Source organism: Gossypium arboreum, chromosome 11 (assembly GCF_025698485.1).
Source record: "Gossypium arboreum isolate Shixiya-1 chromosome 11, ASM2569848v2, whole genome shotgun sequence".
In the NCBI taxonomy this organism is placed as follows: domain Eukaryota; kingdom Viridiplantae; phylum Streptophyta; class Magnoliopsida; order Malvales; family Malvaceae; genus Gossypium; species Gossypium arboreum.
In genome coordinates, this window is record NC_069080.1 from 55,751,389 (window position 1) to 55,776,015 (window position 24,627).

Genomic DNA, 24,627 nt, shown 5'->3' on the forward strand with positions numbered 1-24,627 from the left:
TTATAGATTTTGGTTCGTCAGCTATCAGACTCGGGATTGTCGAAGTCGAAGTCGTCCACACAATCAAAGCCCTTTTGGTACACTTTTGGTTGAACTCTGAAAATGGCATGTATAGGACTACCCTTTTTTTTGTTGGTCATGTACCCTTTGGTTTTGTATAAATTTGGATAGCCATGCGAAAATGGCTTATATATACTTTGAGCATAGTATTACAATCGTTTTGTATGTTGTTCATTGAGAGGTATGGAAATGTTTGGTAACGATTAGCCATTGGAATGGTTAATCATGATCATTTTGGTGCTTTGTATGACAAGTTCTAGTTGATTCATGGAAAACCATGAAATAGGTAAAGTTTACCTTAAAAATAGATGCTGACAGCAGCAGTGGTGTGGATTTGAAAAATCACTAAAAATATTAGGAATTTAATTAAATAGTTAATAAATTATGTAATCTAACCTTGATGATTCTATTTTCATATGGAAGAAACGAAACAATCATATGAGTCGTATTTTAAGAGATATTTAAGTTTTTGTGGAACAGGGCCAGAGTGATTTCTGGATCCCCTAATCTGACTTTGGAAATTTACTATAAATTAACCAAAGATAATTAGAAGTCATTCCATATATGTAAAGATTCCTTTTTGAGTCTAGTTTCGTTAGAAACAAATGGAATAAGTATTGAAGCCCTGTACAGGGAGATATATAAGTCGTAGTGCATGAAGGTCAGAGCAGTCAAACCCTGAAATAGGGGAGACTTTAACTAATAAACTGTACTAATTGGATTGACCAAAAATTCTAGAAAAATATTTTTAGATGTATATATGAGTCTAGTTTCAGGTAAAATTTACGAAACTGGTTTTCGAGTTTTGGAACTCAAGATATGATTTTTAAGGTAACAATGACGCAGTTAGCCAGCTTGTCTGGAAATTTTTAAAATGGACTGTGAAAATAAATGAAATAAGTCCGTAGATACCTCGTGTTCGACTCTGGCAACGGTTTCGGGTATGGGATGTTACAATTTTATTGGTATCAGAGCTACAGTTTAGTCGATTCTAGGACTACCGTAATACGTTTGGGTCTAGCTATACATGCCATTATGTGATTATTTGATAGTGTGGTGATTTCTGACAATTGAAAATGTGTTTATTTATAGTAATGGATCCCGATCCCGACCGAGCGGTAGCTGATGATCTTGAGAGTGTAGCGCCTGCTCCCGCACAAGGGACAGCGCCGGCGGACTCTCAACCTATTGCTAGTAATCCGAATGATGAAGCTAGACAAGCCTTTTATAGCGTGATGAATGATTGGTTCAACCAATACATTCGAACTAATACGGCTGTTCCACAACCTCCATTCCCGACTAATACCACCCCCGCACCTGCAATGCCTCCGGTCCTTGACCAAATAAGGTCAAATAAGCCCCAGTTGATGAAATCCGAAAACACGGGCTCTTGAATTTAAAGCTACGGACACGCGACGACGCCGAGCAAGCTGAATTTTGGTTGGATAACACTATTCGGTACTTGATGAACTATCTTGCACACCGATGAATGCTTAAAGTGTACTATCTCCTTGCTACGTGATTACGCCTACTATTGGTGGAATCGTTGATTTCAGTTGTGCCCGAGAGCAAGTAACTTGGGAGTTTTTCCAAACCGAGTTTGAAAGAAGTATATCGATCGAGATTCATTGACCAAAAGCGAAAGGAATTTCTTGAACTTAAACAAGGTTTCATGTCGGTTCTGACTATGAGCGAAAATTTGTAAGGCTTAGCCAGACGCCGAGAATGTATTTCCTCGAAGCCGTGATGTGTAAGCGTTTGAGGATGGGCTGAATGATGATATAAAGTCGTATGTTGGCATTTTGGAAATCCAAGAATTTGTGGTACTTGTCGAAGAGCTTGCAAAGCCGAGGAGCTCGATATGGAGAAAAGAAAAGTGAGGTGGGAGCAAAGGAGTTTCGTAAGAGGTCTTGGGAAGCCCTTCCAACATCATCGAAGAAATTTAGAGATGACTTAAGCGGGTCTAGAGACACTTGGTTTTTCTAGACGAGATTGCGATCGACCCCTGTGAGTGCACGAGTCATTTGATCGCCAGGTGTTGGATATGATCGTCGAGACGAGCAGTGTCGATATTGTGGTAAATGGCATTCGGAGAGTTGTAGATTCCATGACCGCTCTGTTACAAGTCTTGGTCAGTGACCACTTTATTAAAGATTGCGAGATTGTCCGAGCAGAGCGTAAATCGAGTGGGAAACACGGTGCTACTCTTGCTCGGGGTAGACCATCTAGAAATACGGGTAATGATAGTGGCGGTCAGAGAGGATCTAGAGATGCTACAACCAGATCTGAGGCTCGTGCTCCTGCTAGAACTTACGCTATATGCGCACGCGAGGATGCTTCCTCGCCAGATGTTATTACCGGTACTTTTACTCTCTTTGATACTAATGTGATTGCTTTGATTGACCCTGGTTCTACTCATTCTTATATATGTGAAACCTTAGCATCCAGTAAGACTCTACCTGTTGAGTCTATTGAGTTTGTAATTCGGTGTCAAATCCTTTGGGTGCGTTCGTGCTTGTCGACAAAGTGTGCAAGAAATGTCCCCTAGTAATCCGAGGTTCCTATTTTCCGGCCGATTTGATGCTCTTACCGTTTGACGAATTTGATGTTATCCTCGGTATGGATTGGTTGACCGTACATGATGCAATTGTAAATTGCAAAAGAAAAACCATCGATTTAAGGTGTGTAAATAACGAGGTAATCCGAGTTGAGTCTACTGACTTGAATAGGTTGCCAGCTGTAATATCATCGATGTTGGCTCGAAATATGTAAGAAAGGGTGTGCAGCATACCTTGCGTATGTACTTGATGACAAAGAGTTAGAAAAGAAGCTGAATCATGCGATGGTTTGTGAATACCGGATGTTTTCCCAAGAATTACCGGTTTACCACTGTTCGGAGGTAGAGTTTGGTATTGAGCTTGTACACGGACTACTGCGATTTCGATAGCTCCGTATCGTATGGCACTAATAGAATTAAAGGAATTGAAAGCTCAGTTGCAAGAGTTGACGGATAGAGGTTTCGCTCGACTAAGTTTCTCACCTTAGGGTGCACCAGTATTGTTTGTGAAAAAGAAGGACGGAACCATGAGGTTGTGCATCGACTATCGTCAGCTGAATAAGGTGACAATAAAGAATAAATATCCGATACCGCGCATTGACGATTTGTTTGATCAACTAAAGGGAGCCTCGGTGTTTTCAAAGATAGATTTGAGATCGGGTTATTATCGATTCTTGAATTCGAGATTCGGATATACCCAAAACACTTTCGAGCGAGATACGGTCACTCTGAATTCTTAGTGATGCCGTTTGGGCTCACTAATGCCCCCGGTATTTATGGATTTGATGAATCGGATCTTGAGACCGTATTTGGATCGGTTTGTAGTTGTGTTTATCGATGATATTTTGGTCTATTCGAGAAATGAAAACGATCATCTTTGAACACTTGGGATTAGTGTTGCAAATTTTACGGGATAAGCGGTTATATGCTAAGTTCGATGAAGTGTGAGTTACGGTTAAGAGAGGTTAGCGTCTTGGGTCATGTGGTATCTGCATCGGTATTCGAGTTGATCCGAACAAAATTTCGCCATACTTAACTGGAAGCCTCGAGAAATATTATCGAGGTTCGGAGCTTTTGGGACTTCTTGGTTACTACCGACGGTTTGTAAAGGTTTCTCGATGATAGCCACACCAATGACGAAACTACTTGAAAAGATGTTAAGTTTGAATGGACGAAAAGTGTCAAAAAGTTTCGATCGGTTGAAAACTCATTTGACGGAAGCTCCAGTACTAGTGCAGCCCGAATCAGGCAAAGAGTTCGTCATTTACAGTGATGCATCCTTACTTGGGTTGGGTTGTGTATTGATGCAAGAAGGTCGAGTTGTAGCTTATGCGTCGAGGCAACTGAAGCCACATGAAAAAAATTATCCAACCCATGATCTCGAACTGGCTGCCATTGTATTTGCTTTGAAAATATGGCGACATTACTTATTTGGTGAGAAGTGCCATGTATATTCAGATCACAAAAGTCTCAAATATTTGATGACTCAAAGAGACTTGAATCTGCGACAAAGACGTTGGCTTGAGTTGTTGAAAGATTATGAGCTTATCATTGACTATCACCCGGAAAGGCTAATGTGGTTGCGGATGCCTTAAGTCGTAAAACACCGCTTGCTTTACTGACGATGAATGTACACTTATGCATTCTATCCGACAATGTGTTAGTGGCGAAATTAAAGGCCAAACCATTGTTGATTCATCAAATTCGTGAAGCTCGAAAAGTCGATGATGAACTGGTTGCAAAATGGGCTGAATGTGTTTGAATATGGAATCGAGTTTCAAATTGATGATGACGATTGTTTGAGGTTCGAAGTCGTTTGTGTGTTCCAAGAAATTCGAACTTATTTCGATGATTCGAGCGAAGCTCATTGTAGCCGAATGTCAATTCACCCGGGGAGTACGAAAATGTACAACGATCTGAGACGTCAGTTTTGGTGGCATGGTATGAAACGAGACATTTTCGATTTCGTTTCAAACTGGTTAGTATGTCAGCAAGTGAAGGCGGAACATCAAGTGCCTACGGGTTTACTTCAGCCGATCATGATACCTGAATGGAAATGGGATCGAGTCACAATGGACTTTGTGTCTGGGTTGCCAGTGTCGACAAGTAAGAAGGTTGCGATTTGGGTTGTTGTTGATAGACTGACTAAGTCGGCTCACTTTATCCCCATACGCACGGATTTTTCATTGGATAAACTAGCTGAGTTGTATGTTTCTCAGATTGTGAGATTACACGGGGTACCCATTTCTATTGCGTAGGACAGAGATCCGAGATTCACCTCGCGATTTTAGAAGAAATTGCAAGAAGCTTTGGGTACCAAGTTGCATTTTAGCACCACTTTTCATCCCCAAACTGATGGTCAATCCGAGCGAATAATTCAGATACTCAAGGATATGTTGAGATGCTGCATCCTTGAGTTTAGTGGTTCATGGGAGCGGTATCTACCTTTGATTGAGTTCGCTTACAACAATAGTTTTCATCAAGCATTAAGATGGCGCCTTACGAGGCTTTATGCGGTCGAAAATGCCGTACACCATTGTTTTGGACCGAGCTCGGTGAAACTAAAATTTTCGAGTTGATTTGATTAAAGATCTTTGAGCGAAAGTAAAAATAATTCGTGAAAGTCCGAAGGCGACATCGGATCGTCGAAGTCGTGCGCGGATTTGAAACGAAAGGACATTGAGTATCAGGTGGGAGATAAAGTGTTTCTTAAAGTTTCACCTTGGAAAAAGATACTCAGATTTGGGCGTAAGGGCAAATTGAGTCCGAGGTTCATCGGGCCATATGAAATATCCGAACGAGTCGGTCCAGTTGCGTATAGATTGATTTTACCCCCTGAACTTGAAAGGATCCACAATGTTTTTCATGTTTCGATGCTTTGGCGTTACAGATTTGATCCTTCGCACGTAATAAGTCCCTCCGAGGTTGAAATTCAAGCCGATATGAGTTATGAAGAAGAACCAATTCGTATCCTAGCTCGTGAAGTGAAGGAGTTGCGAAACAAAAAGGTTCCTTTAGTAAAAGTGTTATGGCTCAAACACGGGGTGGAAGAAGCTACTTGGGAACCTGAGAACTCTATGAAAGAACGATACCCAAACTTATTTACTGGTAAGATTTTCGGGACGAAAATTTCTTAAGTGGGGAGAGTTATGACACCCTAAAGTGACCCTAGTCGGAAGCGGTTTGGGACCGCTAAACCGAAATCACCAAATTATTTGAATATGATAATTATTGTCTAAAATATGTGAATATGAATGTGTGAAAGTTTTAAGCTTTGATTTAGTAAATTGCATGTGAATTTAGTTAATAGGACTTATGTGTGACCCTTTTGAAATGTGATAGGTTAATCTATAAGGATCTATTAGTGCATGTAATCAAAGGGGTGGACTTGTATGTCAATTTCCCCCATTTAATTAGTAGTGGCCGGCCATGACATTGAGGATAGACAAAATGTGATGGGTAAAACACATTAAAAACAATTTGTGATAACATGTTGTAGGAAGAACAATAAAATATGAGGGGAGTGGGAGGAGAAACCAAAGTTGTTTCATCCTTGCTCCCCCATTTTGCCGTACCTAGAAGAAGAAAAAGAAAAAAAAAAAGGCTTCATAGAAAGGAGTTCTCTTGCTTCATGTTCGGTTTGGATGAGGATTAGGAAGAGGTAAGTACCTTGAAATTCTTGGAAAATTTTGTATAAAGAAGGTGGTTAGTTCAAGTTCTAATCATTCCATGGCTTAAGTTTTGATTGTTAGGAGGTTTGATATTCGGCCAAGTAGTTTGAAGCTCTTAGTACATATATTTTTTCTTCTTTCTTGAAGGTTGAAATTTGGGTTGTTCTTAAGGAGGTGTCTAGTTTCGTTAGAAACAAATGGAATAAGTATTGAAGCCCTGTACAGGGAGATATATAAGTCGTAGTGCATGAAGGTCAGAGCAGTCAAACCCTGAAACAGGGGAGACTTTAACTAATAAACTATACTAATTGGCTCGACCAAAAATTCTAGAAAAACATTTGTAGATGTATATATGAGTCTAGTTTCAGGTAAAATTTACGAAACTGGTTTTCGAGTTTTGGAACTCAAGATATGATTTTTAAGGTAACAATGACGCAGATTAGCTAGCTTGTCTGAAATTTTAAAATGGATGTGAAAATAAATGAAATAAGTCCGTAAATACCTCGTGTTCGACTCAAAAGCGGTCTCGATGCACGGGTGTTTACAGCCAGCGGCTTATTTGTAAGCTAAACAAAGTGCTTTACGGTTTGCACCAAGCACCTCGAGCGTGGTTTCATACTCTTAAGTAGTACTTGGTTACTTAGCTCAATTTTCATGCTTCAAAGGTTGATACCTTGTGGTTTATCCATACATCGTTTGAGAATGTGGTGCTACTTATGGTGTATATTAATGATATTGTAGTAACAAGCAGTTCAAATGATAAGGTGGATAGTTTGGTTCGCCAGCTTCACAACAAGTTTGCTCTCAAAGACATGGGGCAGCTGAATTTCTTCTTAGGCATTGAAATGCAGCACACATCGCTAAGGGTCTTCCTTAGTCAGAAAAAATACATTTTAGAGATTCTTGCTAAGACTAGCATGGTAGGAGCTACAGCTACCCTTAGACCTATGGTAAACACTCCAAAATTGACTGCTTCAGATGGCAGCCCTCCTTTTACAGATGTTCATTTATATTGCAGTACAATGGGAATGCTTCAATATCTGTGCATCACGTGTCCAGAGTTGTCATTTTGTGTCAACAAGTTGAGTCAGTATATGAACCTTCCAAGTGAAACTCATTGGCGAGCAGTAAAACGAGTGCTAATGTGACAGCCCAAAATTGACCCTAGTCGGAATGTGGTTTCGGGACCACAAAACCGAGGCATAAAAATAATTTAAGATTTATTTTGATGCCTATGATATGTGTTAAATTGTGTGTGACATTTTTGATGATTTGATTTAGTGTTATAAATGTGAATTTCACTAGAAAGGGCCTAGTAGTAAACTTTGAAAGTATGATGGGAAGATGTGGGATGACTAGTTGATCATGCATGCAAAAATAAGGGATTTGCATGTCAAATTTCCCCAAAAGAAGCATAGTGGCGGCCAAGGTAGGTGTTGATGGGCAAGGAAACATGTTTCCAACATGTTTGGTTAGTGAGTTATGTATGAAGAAATAAAATAAGAATTAGCATTAAAGAAATGAACAAAAAAAAAGATGAGCATGGATGCCCCCCATTGCCGTGCAACTAAGAAAGAAAACAAAAAATTTTGTTCATCCTTGTTCTCTCCTTTTGGCCGAAAATACTAAGAGGAAGAAGAGATTTTGCTTCACTTTCTTTGTTTAGAAGAGATCTAGAAGGAAATTTGGCTAAACTTGCATCAAGAGTAAGGTATGTATGAGGTTGTGTTATGAGTTTCATGCATGTTTTAGTTGCTAACTTGATGTTCATGTTAGCCATGGTTCAAATCCTTGTTATGCCATGGGAATGGTATTTGGCCAAAGTTGTTATTGTGTTAAAGCCATTGCATGCTAAATGTGAAGCTTGCTAATGATGCATGCAATGATGGATTTTCTACTCTTGAAATTTCTTTGTAGCCATCTTGAGTAAGACATTGAGTTTTCTTTTTGTTTAACCATGATTGAAGTTGAAAGGGCATGATTGTGATGTATTCGGCCATGATGCATTCATGAGCATGGTTCATGCTTCTTGCATGTTAGTAAAATTTGTGTTTTGGATGGTGTGGACACCTTGAAATTGACCTTGCACCTATATGTGTATATATGATTGCACATGATATTTTGATTATGAAGAAAGTGATAAATATGTTGTTTAAAGAAGAAATTTGTTGAAGAATGTTGTGAAATTTGCATGTACAATCGGCCTAGTACACATATGATGTGAAAATCTTGCAATTTATTGTTGATTTTGTGCAAGTATGACTAAGTATAATTGGCCACATGGGGGGAATTATTGTGCATGCATTCGGTTAGAAGAAAGCTTAATGATGCCTATTCTTGACTTAGGTAATCGGCCCTTGTTGTGAGCTAAGGCCGAATGTGTGCGTAATTAAAGAAAATTGACTAAAGTGCTTAGTTATGTGATGTTGAGTCAATGATATGTGTATTCGGCCAAGGCTAGCAAGCGAGACTTTAATGAATTGAATTTGTTTGAATTAGCTCAAGAGCTTAGAGGCCACAATTGGATAAGGGAAGGAAAAAGTGATCGATTAGCCGTCGAAGCCGTTCGACAACATCCGAGGTAAGTCCTCAAGAAATGACCCTACTCAATTGTGTGAAATGAAATATGGATGTGTAATGATTATTGATTTATGTGTGTATGAGTATTTGAATGATACCCGGCTAAGTCCCGGCGATTATGCTAGTGATATGTTTGTGTTTGAGCCTTAGTAACGAAAATGAAATATGGATGTGTAATGATTATTGATGTATATGTGTGCATGAGCAATTGAATGATATCCGGGCTAAGTCCCAAGACATTTATGCTAGTAATTATATCCGGGTTAAGACCAAGGCAATTAAAGCTAGCGACTACATCCGGCTAAGACACAAAGGCATTCGTGCAAGTTGTTAAATCCGGGCTAATACCGAAGGCATTTGTGCAAGTCGTTCTATCCGGGCTAAGACACGAAGGCATTCGTGCATGTGGTTATATCCGGTTGTATTCGAAGAAGCTTGGGCTGGAGGTGGCGTTGGTTGCTGTAATAAATTTAATTAAATGCGCTCGAAAAGCCCAAAGAATAAGGTATGTTTATATGTGCATTGGAAAAGTCGATATGTTTGAGTAACATTCGCTCAATCGACTAACGAGTTTTCAACTATTGAATTGGTTGATATCTTGTGAAAGTGTATAATGATGAAGTGTGAAGTAAGTATGATTATGTGAATGTGTATTAATGAAATGATTCATTTGGCTATGTGAATGTAATGCTTTAGTTAAAGCTGATTTTATTGCTTGAGACTTACTAAGCATAAAAAAATGCTTACCCCGTTGCTTTAGCTCTCTGTTTTATAGATTTTGCTCGTTAGCGATCGGATTCGGGATCATTAAAGTCGAAGTCATCTACACTATCAAAGCCTCCATTTTGGGTATAATTTTGGTTGAACTTTGAAATGGCATGTATAGGACTACCCTATTGTAGAAGGTCATGTACCTTTCGGTTTTATGTAAGCTTGGATAGCCATGCAAAAATGGCTTAGATACGTGGTTAGTATGATTCTATAATCGTTTGTATGATGATCATTATGGGGTATGGAATGGTTTTGAAAATATTAGCCATTGGAATGGTTAATCATGATCACACTTGTGCTATGTATGCAAAAAGGGCCTATTGAATCGTGGAAATCATGAAATAGGTAAAGGTTACCTTGAAAACAGATGCTGGCAGCAGCAGTGGTGTGGTTTTGAAAAATCACTAAAATTTGTAGGAATGGTATTAAATAGTGAATAAGTTATGTAAATGAACCTTGATGAGTCTACTTTCATATGGAAGAAACGAAACGGTCATAGGAGTTACATGTTAAGAGATATTAAAGCTATTGTGAGACAGGGCCAGAACGGTTTCTGGGTCCCCTGTCGCGACTTTAAAAATTTACTATAAATTATCCAGAAAGAATTAGAAGTCATGCCTTATATGTGCAGTTTCCATTTTGAGTCTAGTTTCATTAGAAACAAATGGCACCAGTATTAAAGCCCTGTACAGGGAGATATTAAAGTTGTAACGCACGAAGGTCAGAGCAGTCGATCCCTGTAACATGGGTGACTTTTACTAATAAACTGTACCAATTGGCCAGACCAAAAATTCTAAAAATAAATCCATGGATGGATATATGAGTCTAAATTCAGGGAAAATTTACGGAATAAATTTCCGAGTTTTGAAACTCGAGATATGATTTTTAAGGCTTTGTGGCAAATGGCATTCGGGGAGCTGTAGGTTCCGTGATCGCTCCTGCTATAAGTGTGGATCGACTGACCACTTTATCAAGGACTGCCCGAGGTTGCTTGAACAAAATGTAAGTCAAAGTGGAAACCCGGGTGCTACCACTGCTCGAGGTAGGCCATCCAGAAATGCGGACAATGCTAGTGGCGGTCAGAGAGGGTCGAGAGATGCTACAACGAGACCCGAGGCTTGTACTCCTGCTAGGACTTATGCCATACGCGCACGCGAGGATGCTGCCTCACCAGATGTTATTACCGGTACTTTCACTCTTTTCGATACTAATGTGATTGCTTTGATTGACCCTGGTTCTACTCATTCTTATATATGTGAAACCTTAGCATCCAGTAAGACTTTGCCTATTGAGTCTACTGAGTTTGTAATTCGGTGTCAAACCCTTGGGTCATTACGTGCTTGTCAACAAAGTGTGCAAGAAAAGTCCCCTAGTATTCCGAGGTTCTTGTTTTCCGGTGGACTTGATGCTTTTGCCGTTCGATGAATTCGACGTTATTCTTGGTTTGGATTGGTTGACCATGCACGATGCGGTTGTAAATTGCAAAAGCAAGACTATCGATCTGAGGTGCGTGAATAACGAGATAATTCGGGTTGAGTCTACGGACTTAAAGGGGTTGCCAGCTGTAATATCAGCAATGTTGGCCGAAATATGTAAGAAAAGGTGCGAAGCGTACCTTGCGTATGTGCTCGATGACAAGGAGTCGAAAAAGAAACCCGAATCGATGCGATGGTTTGTGAATACCGGATGTTTTCCTGAAGAATTGCGGGTTTACCACTGTTCGGAAATAGAGTTTGGCATCGAATTGGTACCGGTACCACTCCAATTTCGATAGCTCCGTATCGTATGGCAATCGGGAATTAAAGGAGTTAAAGCTCGGTTGCAAGAATTGGTGGATAGAGGTTTTGCCCGCCCGAGTTTTTCGCCTTGGGTGCGCCGGTGTTGTTTGTGAAAAAGAAGGATGGGACCATAAGGTTGTGCATCGACTATCGTCGACAATAAGCGACGATAAAGAACAAATATCCGTTACAGCGTATTGATAACTTGTTCGATCAACTGAAGGAGCCTCGGTGTTCTCGAAAATAGATTTGAGATCGGGCTATTATCGATTCTGAATTCGAGATCTGGACGTACCAAGACGCCTTGAGAATGAGATATGGTCACTCGAGTTTCTAGTGATGCCGTTTGGACTTACTAATGCCCTGCGATATTTATGGATTTGATGAATCGAATCTTGAGACCATATTTAGATCGGTTCGTAGTCGTATTCATTGATGACATCTTGGTCTATTCAAGAAATGAGACCGAACATCTTTGAACACCGAGGTTAGTCTTTGCAAATTCTACGGGATAAGCAATTATATGCTAAGTTCAAAGTGTGAGTTACGGTTAGAGAGGTTAGCTTCTTGGGGCATGTGATATCTCAGCATCGGGCATTCGAGTCGACCGAACAAAATTTCAGCCATACTTAACTGGAAGCCTCCGAGAAATATTACCGAGGTTCGAGCTTTTGGGGCTTGCTAGTTATTACCGACGATTTGTAAAGGTTTCTCAACGATAGCCACGCCAATGACGGCTTACTCCAAAAGGATGTTAAGTTGAATGGACGGAGAAATGTCGAAGAGTTTCGATCAATGAAAACTTATTCAACTGAAGCCCCAATTCTAGTGCAACCCGAATCGGCAAAGAGTTTGTCATCTATAGTGGCGCCTCCTACTTGGGTTAGGTTGTGTATTGATGCAAGAAGGTCGAGTTGTGGCCTATCGTCGAGGCAATTAAAGCCACATAAGAAAAATTATCCGACCCATGATCTCGAATTGGCCGCCATCGTATTCGCCTTAAAGATTTGGCGACATTACTTATTTGGTGAGAGGTGCCATGTGTACTCGGATCACAAAAGTCTCAAATATTTGATGACCCAAAGAGACTTAAATCTGCGACAAAGACGTTGGCTCGAGCTGTTAAAGGATTATGAGCTGGTCATTGACTATCACCCGGGAAAGGCGAATGTGGTTGCGGATGCCTTGAGTCGTAAATCATTATTCGCTTTACGAGCAATGAATGTGCACTTGTCCGTTCGATCCGACAACGTGTTAGTAGCTGAATTGAAAGCCAAACCATTATTGATACATCAAATTAGTGAGGCTCAGAAGGTCGACGATGAGTTGGTTGCAAAACGGGCCGAGTGTGTTCCTAACAAGGAATCGGAGTTTCAGATCGATGATGACGATTGTTTGAGGTTCGAAGTCGTCTGTGTTCCAAAGAATTGAACTTATTTCGATAATTCTAAACGAAGCCCATTGTAGCCAAATGGCAATCCACCCGGGAGTACGAAGATGTACAACGATTTGAAACGTCGATTTTGGTGGCATGGTATGAAACGAGACATCTCGACTTTGTTTGAGGTGTTTAATATGTCAACAAGTGAAAGCGGAACATCAAGTGCCTTGAGGATTACTTGACCGATCACGATACCCGAGTGGAAATGGGATCGAGTCACAATGGACTTCGTATCGGTCGCCATTGTCGGTGAGTAAGAAGGATGCGATTTGGGTCGTTGTAGATAGATTGACTAAGTCGGCTCACTTTGTCCTGTGCGTCGGACTTTTCAATGGACAAACTAGCCGAATCAGACGTTTCTCAGTTGTGAGATTGCACGGGTGCCTATTTCCATCGTGTCGGATAGAGATCCGAGATTTACCTCGCGATTTTGGAAGAAGTTGCAAGAAGCTTTGGGTACCAAGTTGCATTTCAAAGACCGCTTTCACCCCTAAACCGATGGTCAATCCGGCGGATAATTCGGATACTTGAGGATATGTTGAGATGTTGCATCCTCGAGTTCGATGGTTCATGGGAGCGGTATTTGCCTTTGATTGAATTCGCTTATAACAATAGTTTTCAATCAAGTATTAGGATGGCACCTTACGAGGCTTTGTACGATCGTAAATGCCGTACACCATTGTTTTGACCGAGCTCGGTGAAAGCAAAATTTTCGGGTGGATTTGATTAGAGATCTTTGAGCAGAAGTGAAAGTAATCCGTGAAAGTCGAAGATAGCCTCCGATCGTCAGAAGTCGTACGCGGATCTGAAGCGTAAGGACATCGAGTATCAGGTGGGAGATAAAGTGTTTCTCAAGGTTTTGCCTTGGAAAAAGATACTCAGATTCGGCCGTAAGGGCAAGTTGAGCCCGAGGTTCATTGGACCATATGAGATATCCGAGCGAGTTGGTCCAGTGGCATATCGTCTGATTTTGCCCCCTGAACTCGAAAAGATTCACGATGTCTTTCATGTTTCGATGCTTCGACGCTATAGATCTGATCCATCGCACGTGATTAGTCCATCGGAGGTTGAAATTCAAGCCAATATGAGTTATGAGGAAGAACCGATTCGTATCCTATCACGTGAAGTGAAAGAGTTGCGAAACAAGCGGGTTCCGCTAGTGAAAGTGTTATGGCTCAAACACGGGATAGAAGAAGCTACTTGGGAAACCGAGAACTCTATGAAAGAGCGATACCCAACCCTATTTACCGGTAAGATTTTTGGGGACGAAAATTTCTTAAGTGGGGGAGAGTTGTGACAGCCCAAAATTGACCCTAGTCGGAATGTGGTTTCGGGACCACAAAACCGAGGCATAAAAATAATTTAAAATTTATTTTGATGCCTATGATATGTGTTAAATTGTGTGTGACATTTTTGATGATTTGATTTAGTGTTATAAATGTGAATTTCACTACAAAGGGCCTAGTAGTAAACTTTGAAAGTATGATGGGAAGATGTGGGATGACTAGTTGATCATGCATGCAAAAATAAGGGATTTGCATGTCAAATTTCCCCAAAAGAAGCATAGTGGCGGCCAAGGTAGGTGTTGATGGGCAAGGAAACATGTTTCCAACATGTTTGGTTAGTGAGTTATGTATGAAGAAATAAAATAAGAATTAACATTAAAGAAATGAACAAAAAAAAAGATGAGCATGGATGCCCCCCATTGCCGTGCAACTAAGAAAGAAAACAAAAAATTTTGTTCATCCTTGTTCTCTCCTTTTGGCGAAAATACTAAGAGGAAGAAGAGATTTTTGCTTCACTTTCTTTGTTTAGAAGAGATCTAGAAGGAAATTTGGCTAAACTTGCATCAAGAGTAAGGTATGTATGAGGTTGTGTTATGAGTTTCATGCATGTTTTAGTTGCTAACTTGATGTTCATGTTAGCCATGGTTCAAATCCTTGTTATGCCATGGGAATGGTATTTGGCCAAAGTTGTTATTGTGTTAAAGCCATTGCATGCTAAATGTGAAGCTTGCTAATGATGCATGCAATGATGGATTTTCTACTCTTGAAATTTCTTTGTAGCCATCTTGAGTAAGACATTGAGTTTTCTTTTGTTTAACCATGATTGAAGTTGAAAGGGCATGATTGTGATGTATTCGGCCATGATGCATTCATGAGCATGGTTCATGCTTCTTGCATGTTAGTAAAAATTTGTGTTTTGGATGGTGTGGACACCTTGAAATTGACCTTGCACCTATATGTGTATATATGATTGCACATGATATTTTGATTATGAAGAAAGTGATAAATATGTTGTTTAAAGAAGAAATTTGTTGAAGAATGTTGTGAAATTTGCATGTACAATCGGCCTAGTACACATATGATGTGAAAATCTTGCAATTTATTGTTGATTTTGTGCAAGTATGACTAAGTATAATCGGCCACATGGGGGAATTATTGTGCATGCATTCGGTTAGAGGCAAGCTTAATGATGCCTATTCTTGACTTAGGTAATCGGCTACCTTGTTGTGAGCTATGGCGAATGTGTGCGTAATTAAAGAAAATTGACTAAAGTGCTTAGTTATGTGATGTTGAGTCAATGATATGTGTATTCGCCAAGGCTAGCAAGCGAGACTTTAATGAATTGAATTTGTTTGAATTAGCTCAAGAGCTTAGAGGGCCACAATTGGATAAGGGAAGGAAAAAGTGATCGATTAGCCGTCGGGCCGTTCGACAACATCCGAGGTAAGTCCTCAAGAAATGACCCTACTCGAATTATGTGAAATGAAATATGGATGTGTAATGATTATTGATTTATGTGTGTATGAGTATTTGAATGATACCCGGGCTAAGTCCCAAGGCGATTATGCTAGTGATATGTTTGTGTTTGAGCCTTAGTAACGAAAATGAAATATGGATGTGTAATGATTATTGATGTATATGTGTGCATGAGCAATTGAATGATATCCGGCTAAGTCCAAGACATTTATGCTAGTAATTATATCCGGTTAAGACCAAGGCAATTGTGCTAGCGACTACATCCGGCTAAGACCAAGGCATTCGTGCAGTTGTTAAATCCGGGCTAATACCGAAGGCATTTGTGCAAGTCGTTCTATCCGGGCTAAGACCAAGGCATTCGTGCATGTGGTTATATCCGGTTGTATTCCGAAGAAGCTTGGGCTGGAGGTGAGCGTTGGTTGCTGTAATAAATTTAATTAGTACGCTCGAAAAGCCCAAAGAATAAGTTATGTTTATATGTGCATTGGAAAAGTCGATATGTTTGAGTAACATTCGCTCAATCGACTAACGAGTTTTCAGCTATTGGATTGGTTGATATCTTGTGAAAGTGTATAATGATGAAGTGTGAAGTAAGTATGATTATGTGAATGTGTATTAATGAAATGATTCATTTGGCTATGTGAATGTAATGCTTTAGTTAAAGCTGATTTTATTGCTTGAGACTTACTAAGCATAAAAAAATGCTTACCCCGTTGCTTTGGCTCTCTGTTTTATAGATTTTACTCGTTAGCGATCGGATTCGGGATCATTAAAGTCGAAGTCATCTACACTATCAAAGCCTCCATTTTGGGTATAATTTTGGTTGAACTTTGAAATGGCATGTATAGGACTACCCTATTGTAGAAGGTCATGTACCTTTCGGTTTTATGTAAGCTTGGATAGCCATGCGAAAATGGCTTAGATACGTGGTTAGTATGATTCTATAATCGTTTGTATGATGATAATTATGGGGTATGGAATGGTTTTGAAAAGATTAGCCATTGGAATGGTTAATCATGATCACACTTGTGCTATGTATGCAAAAAGGGCCTATTGAATCGTGGAAATCATGAAATAGGTAAAGGTTACCTTGAAAACAGATGCTGGCAGCAGCAGTGGTGTGGATTTGAAAAATCACCAAAATTTGTAGGAATGGTATTAAATAGTTAATAAGTTATGTAAATGAACCTTGATGAGTCTACTTTCATATGGAAGAAACGAAACGGTCATAGGAGTTACATGTTAAGAGATATTAAAGCTATTGTGAGACAGGGCCAGAACGGTTTCTGGGTCCCCTGTCACGACTTTAAAAATTTACTATAAATTATCCAGAAAGAATTAGAAGTCATGCCTTATATGTGAAGATTCCATTTTGAGTCTAGTTTCATTAGAAACAAACGGCACCAGTATTAAAGCCCTGTACAGGGAGATATTAAAGTTGTAACGCGCGAAGGTCAGAGCAGTCGATCCCTGTAACATGGGTGACTTTTACTAATAAACTGTACCAATTGGCCCGACCAAAAATTCTAAAAATAAATCCATGGATGGATATATGAGTCTAAATTCAGGAAAAATTTACGGAATCAGTTTCCGAGTTTTGAAACTCGAGATATGATTTTTAAGGCGACAGTGACGCAGATTTCCAGCCTGTCTGGAAATGTCAAATTGGTGGGTGCAATATGTGGATTTGGCTTGTTAACCCCTCGTGTCCGACACCGGCGATGGTCTCGGGTTCGGGGTGTTACAGCTAAGGTATCTTATTGGGACTGTTGATCATGGTTTATATTTCTCCAAAGGACAAGTTGAGGTTGTTTGTTACTCGAATGCTGACTGGGCCTCGTCTGTTGAATATCGACGTTCCTCCATAGGGTATGTTGTGTACCTAGGACCAAATCCTATTGCATCGTGTTCCAAGAAACAAAATATTGTTTCCAAATCTTCTTATGAAGTAGAGTATCGAAGTGTCGCCAACTGTGTTTCAGAGCTTTTGTGGGTTAAACAACTGATAGATGAAATTGGTCTGTCAAACTGTTCGCCACCTGTGATCTGGTAAGACAATACTTTTACAGTTTCCATAGCTACAAATCCCACTCACCATGCCCGAATGAAGCATGTCGAGATAGATCATCACTTCATTTAGGAAAAGGTTCTCGATGGAACTCTATAAGTGAACTTTGTCCCATTATCAAAACAAGTCGATAATGTTCTTATCAAGCCCATTATACCTAAGCAGTTTGAATCATTTTGACAAGCTCTTCGAGTTCTCACACAAAATGATGCTCTCAAATGTTCAAACAAAAAAGAAACCGGGAGAATGTTAGAATAATAGTTGACCTAGTGATTGGCTTATGTTATTATTCTGTTAAGTCTGTTGTTAGTTGATATCGGTTACTGATAACTGATAGTTGTTATTGTTAGTTGTTATTAGCAGTTATTGGCTGCATGCTTTTCTATATAAGCATGCACAGCTCCTACTCAAGATATATGGTACTTCAATGTATTCTTTTGAAGTAATACAAGTTTATTCATCATCTGTGTGTAAACTTAACAATACTAATTATTACTTCATGTTTCACACTTACCTCTTCATGTTTTACACTATTCTACCAATTAATGATATATCCCCTTCGATTACAAATTATATCATGCTACATAATTTTATTTATAAAAAAATATTTGATTTGGTAGGAAGAGTACTGAGTTCACGTACGTAACAAACTGGGGAGATCCTAATTAATGGCCGCAAGGAAACACTTGCTTTTGGAACTTCAGTATGAAAATTAACTAAAGAAGGGAATTAAATAATCCAAATCTCTCAATTGTCTTGAAACTTAAATACCATAGTTTTTAAAGGAATGTTTTTCATTAGGCTTATGTGACTCAAGATGACACTCTAATGACAACACTTACGATAAGGGAAGCTGTTTTCTACTCAGCACAGCTTCAGTTGCCTGATTCCATGTCAGTATTTGAAAAGAAAGAAAGAGCTGAGATGGCAATCAGAGAAATGGGGTTGCAAGATTCCATGGACACCAGAATCGGAGGGTGGAGCACCAAAGGACTCAGTGGTGGACAAAAGCGGAGGCTCAGCATTTGTATTGAGATCATAACATGGCCCAAGCTTCTCTTCCTTGACGAGCCTACTAGTGGACTAGATAGTGCAGCATCCTACCATGTTATGAACTAGATCGTGAAGCTAGATCACCAACATGGAAGGACTGTAATTGCATCCATTCATCAACCTAGTAATGAAGTTTTTGAGCTCTTCCATAATATTTTCCTTCTCTCTTCTGGCAAAACAGTATATTTTGGTCCTGTTTCAATGGCAGAGAAGGTACATGTACATATATTGTTCTAATGTTTTTGTAAATTGGTAAATAATTATGAGTGGCTATGATTCTTTCTTATGCAGCATATATTGTTCTAATGTTTGTGTAAATTGGTAAATAATTATGAGCGGCTATAATTCTTTCTTATGCAAAACAAACTTGTTTCTAGCTTTTCGATACAAATGGCTTCCAATTTCCAGCTTTGAGGAACCCATCAGATCATTATCTCAGAACTATTAACAAAGACTTTGTTGAAGTAAGTATATGGTATTCTTCACTCGAAGTATGAACTATGCAGTTGATAAGTTAATTAGCAATTTATGGATCTATTTATCGGTGTTCATTAGGACATAGAACAAGGAATATGTAGCAATAACACAGAAAAAATCATCGACACACTTTTCAGGTCCTACAAGTCATCAGAGATATGCAAGCAAGTTCAGCAGAACGTACTGAAGATATCTCAACAAGTATGCTAGTTTGAATCTTTAGGAAACCTTAACCAAGAAAAACCAATATTCTGACTTGTAAGTGTTCTTCATTTACAGAAAGGAGGGCCTCTAGAGAAGAAGGGAAGCGAAGCAAGCTTCATTACCCAAAGCATAGTTCTTACTAAGCGATCTTTTGCTAATATATATCGTGATTTAGGCTACTACTAGCTTCACCTTGCAATCGACATTACATTATGTTTATGTGTTGGGACTATCTTCCATGATATTGGTTTCACCTTTAGCTCAATTCAGGTAACTTGATGACATGCTATAAACTATTCCACGCTTTAGTGAAGATAATGTAAGCCAATTATAAAAAATTTGGGATTTTCAGGTTAGGGATCCATGCTCATGTTTGTTGTAGCATCCTTGACATTCATGGCAATAGGAGGATTCCCTTCTTTTGTTGAAGACATGAAGGTACTTTTATTTTTTTCAATGTCTTCACCATTTGGACATTATAAGTACATAAAATTCTTTAGTTTTTGCTCCTTATTATCAAAACCAGGTATTTGGCCAGGAAAGATTAAATAGACATTATGGGGTTGGAGCATTTGTCGTTGGAAACACCATTTCATCCATCCCCTACTTGTTTATGATCTCTTTAATCCCAGGAGCAATAGCTTATTACCTAGTTGGACTTCAAAAGTCTTGGTCACTTTGCCTACTTTGTCATATTGCTCTTCACCACCGTGATGCTGGTTGAGAGCTTGATGATGACAATTGCAAGCATTGTGCCCGATTTTCTCACGGGAATCATTCGGGAGCCGGCATCCAAGGGGTGATGATGTTAAACGGTGGCTTCTTTCGGTTGCCAAATGATCTCCCTGAACCTTTCTGAAGGTATGTCATGTACTACATCGCATTTCACGAGTATGCAAATCAAGGAATCTACAAGAATGAATGTGAAGGATTAAGTTTCCCTAACAATCAAGCTAGGGGATCTCCCACCATTACTGGTGATGAAGTCTTGAGAAGCTTTTGGCAAGTTGAAATGGGATACTCTAAATGGGTTGATGTTGGAATCTTGTTTGGCATGGTAGTTATATACCGTCTTTTGTTTTGGGGAATTATTAACACCGTTGATAAGGTTAAACCTTTTATCAAATCTTATATGGCAGTCCCTCTTAAGCAATCAAGTCGGATATTAGAAAATCCATCTCCTATTTCTTCATCATAAAATATTATTTAAATTGTCATGTATTTTGTATTTATATAGTTAAGGTCTTGTCTAGGTTTGCTAGTAAAATTTAGGGCTAAATTATGCATGTGAAATAACGAAGAATAAAAGCCTGTACATTTCTGTTTACGTTGTTCATTTGTTTCGACTAATTTTATATATCACTTGAACTTCTAGCTTGCAAGTCAAGGAAGCCATGAATGAGACTACAATATCAATTTTTAGTGGGAGGAATTTGGTTTACAAGAGTAATAAAATGATACATGAGATCACAATATTGAATTGTTCATACAACAATTTTTCTATGGGAAAAGAAAAAGTGTATATACATACATATCTTATCATATATCACATACATATTATATATATAATTAACTGACAAGGGGTCCATTTATTTTTTTCTATTTAATTTCTAAACCTTTTAATACATTTTTTATTTTATTAAATTTATATCATTTAAAGTGGTTATAGATATTTAATTATATTGTACTAATATTTATTCTTATTATTAACTCTCTTCTACATGTTGCATCTACATAGCTTTTTAATAATAATAATAATTTACCGTTACTATATTCCATTTACTAATTTGAAAAAAAACTAAAATTGTATTAAAATAAGTTTTTTTACAAAATTATTGTAATTTTATATTATTTCACTTAATTTATTATTTTAGAGGTTAAAACAAAATATTTAAATAATTTTTAATTTAATTTTGTCTTAAAAATATTTTAATTTAAATTGAATCGTAAATTTTGAAAAAATTCAAATTTTGGTACCAAAATTCAATCAAATAAAAGTAAAAATGTAAAATTTTATATAGAGTCAAAGTGTAACGGTAAATTTACCTTTAGTTCTAAACAATAGTGGATCCGAAAATATGATTTAGGGTAGAGCCAAAGTCAGAAATTTTTGGGAAATTAAATTATATATTTTTATAATAGCAAAATGTAACTTCACCAATTTAATAGTCTATATCTTTATAATTTTTAGAGTATTAAATTAATTTTTATCATTTTAAGGAGTCAAAATAAAAGTTTACCATTTGTAATTTAAAATTTTATAAACTATAAAGGGCCTAAATGGAAGATTTTCTATTTTAAGAGGGTCGATGCCCTTGCCAAGTCCCTAAATCTGCCCTGTTCAAAAATATAATGAGAAATATTAATTAATGTAAAATATACTAAACAAATTCAATTTTCAACTTTAGTAGCAAATTGCAGATTCTTATGATTTTGTTACTAAATGAATTTGATTCCTTTAGAATATATTGTTGACAAAATTAAACAGAAATATTTAGTTATATTTTGGAAACATATTTGGTATACATTTATAAATATAAATTATATTTATGTTGTTTTTCATTATAATTAACTAGAATAATAGTTAACAATTTGACAAATAATTCCAAGATGTAATTTATATTATATATATGAATTATTCCTATTCAATTCTTTATTTGATTATTATTATTTTAATATATAATTTTTAAAATATTGTTACTAATCATCTAAGTTTAGATTATAATTATTTTATATACACTAAATATAGCTTTAAAGGATGTTAAAAATATCTAAATTAAAAAAAACATTTTAACTGAAACTTGATATATTTTTGAAATTTTTATGTATTTCAAATATTATTTTTCAATAAATTTATATAATATATTATTATTTAAATAATAAAATTTTTAAAACATATCAATAACTCATACATTGAAAAAAAAGTATACATAAGAGAGATAATAATGTTTGTGTTCATTTATGTGATGAAAATTATAAGTTAGTTAGAACGCCCAAAATATAGGGGTTAGAAGAATCGGATTATTAAATTGTGGAGTTAAAATGGATATCCAAATTAAGGTAAAAAATATTAAAGTATTAAAATAATATAATAATGTATTATTATATTAATAATTTAAAACAAAATTTGATTACGAGGTTTAATTTGAAAATAGTGTGTTTTAATTAAATTAGGATCGAATTTGAAAAAGAGGTAAAATAAATTTAAAAATATTAATAATGAGACATGACTATGAGTATTAACTATTGTATATAAACTAAAACGGAATGTGTAAAAGCGTTATAAAGTTAAATAAGTTAATAAAAATTTGAGTAAATGTATAAGCTAATAAAGAATAGGTAAGTTGAGCTGAAATATATATATACAATTAAATGACTAAAATCAACAAGAAATGAGTCTTGGTATTGGTGGTTAATAGCTTCGTAAAACATCTAGAGAATTAAGCCCTACACAAATTTCTTTATTTTACCACAATATTTTTTTAACAATGATTCGGGTCACACAACTCTAACAAAATATTATGCAAATAACTTTTAATTTAATTTTAAAATTTAAACATATTTTTAAAAATATTATATATTATATCATTATATGTACATAATTTGTAATATTGGTTAAATAACGTATATTTTTAAAAATAATGATGAAATAATTTATGAATTTATGATATTAATTTAGCTTAAAAAGTTTAAAGCTACAAATTTTCTTTTCAAAATGGTATATTTTACTTAAATGTTAGTGTTAGAATTAAGTGACCCGAATCCTTATTTAAATAAAATACAGTGGTAAAATAAAATAAAAGAAGAATCCATATAGAATTACACTTCTTTTATTTTATTTTAGAATAAGGTTTTTTAAACCTTATTAAATTCCATCTATTTGATATTGATTAGAATAAGGTATCTCAGTCTTACTAGAATATGGCTTTACAACTCTATAAATAGACATAGTCTATTCTCTTGTAATAATTCGAATTCAACATAGTGAATTTTCTTCTCCTCTGCCCGTGGTTTTTTTCCCGAAAGGATTTCTACGTAAAATTTGTGTGTTCTTTATTTTATTTTCACAAATTGGTATCAGAGCTTCGGGGTTGTTCATCTCGATCACGATAATGGCGTCTTTAAAGTATGAAATTCCGCTGTTAGATCGCAACACCAGATTTGTGTTGTGGCAGATTAAGATGCAAGCAGTTCTTGCGTAGATGGATTTGGAGGATGCCCTGCTAGGGATAGATAAGATGCCTTCGACATTAACAGATGAAGAGAAAAAGCATAAGGATCGAAAGATATTAACACAATTACATCTGCAATTGTCCAATGAAATTTTACAGGATGTGATGAAAGAGAAACCCGCCGCTGCATTATGGAAGAGCCTAGAACAAATATGTATATCGAAAACTCTAACAAGCAAGTTGCATATGAAGCAACATCTTTATGCTCATCGTTTGGAGGAATGTGTGTCTGTACATGAGCACTTAACGATGTTTAAAGAAATTCCCTCAAACTTGGAGGCCATAGAGGTTCAGTATGATAAGGAAGATCTAGGGTTGATTCTACTTTGTTCGTTACCCTCGTCTTATTCAACCTTTAGAGACACGATTTTATATAGTCGCGAGTCTCTCACTGTTGATGAGGTTTATGATTTTTTGACCTCATATGATAAGATGAAGCATCTTATGGTTATACCCAACTCTCAGGGAGAGGATCTTATTGTTCGTGGGAGACAAGATCAGAATGCTGATGATGATCGTGGAAGGCCACAGGAACGGAATCCTCGCGGTAAATCTAAGGGTAGATCAAAGTCTTCAAACAGAGGTAAAACTTGCAACTTCTGTAAGAAGAAAAGACACATTAAATTTGAGTGCTATAAGCTACAGAATAAGATTAAAAGGGAGGCTGCGAATCAAAAGGGAAAACAACCAGAAAGTTCTGGTGAAGCTGATGTTGTAGAAGACTACAACGATGGTGAACTTCTAGTCGCTTTTGTCAATGATTCTAAAGTAAGTGAGGAGTGGATACTTGATTCAGGCTGCACCTTCCATATGAGTCCCAATCGAGATTGGTTTACAACTTACGAAATAGTGTCTGAAGGAGTTGTTTTGATGGGAAATAATGCTTCGTGTAAAATCGCAGGTGTTGGAACAATTAAAGTTAAGATGTTTGATGGAGTTGTCAGAACACTTAGTGACGTACGACATGTTCCAG

At 37.2% G+C, this 24,627-nt stretch overlaps 1 pseudogene; it reads left to right on the forward strand.

Annotated features, from left to right (window-relative positions):
• LOC108472174 (ABC transporter G family member 1-like) overlaps nucleotides 1-20,620 on the forward strand; it is a 36,940-nt pseudogene extending 16,320 nt beyond the window's left edge.
• Nucleotides 20,621-24,627: the final 4,007 nt, after the last annotated feature.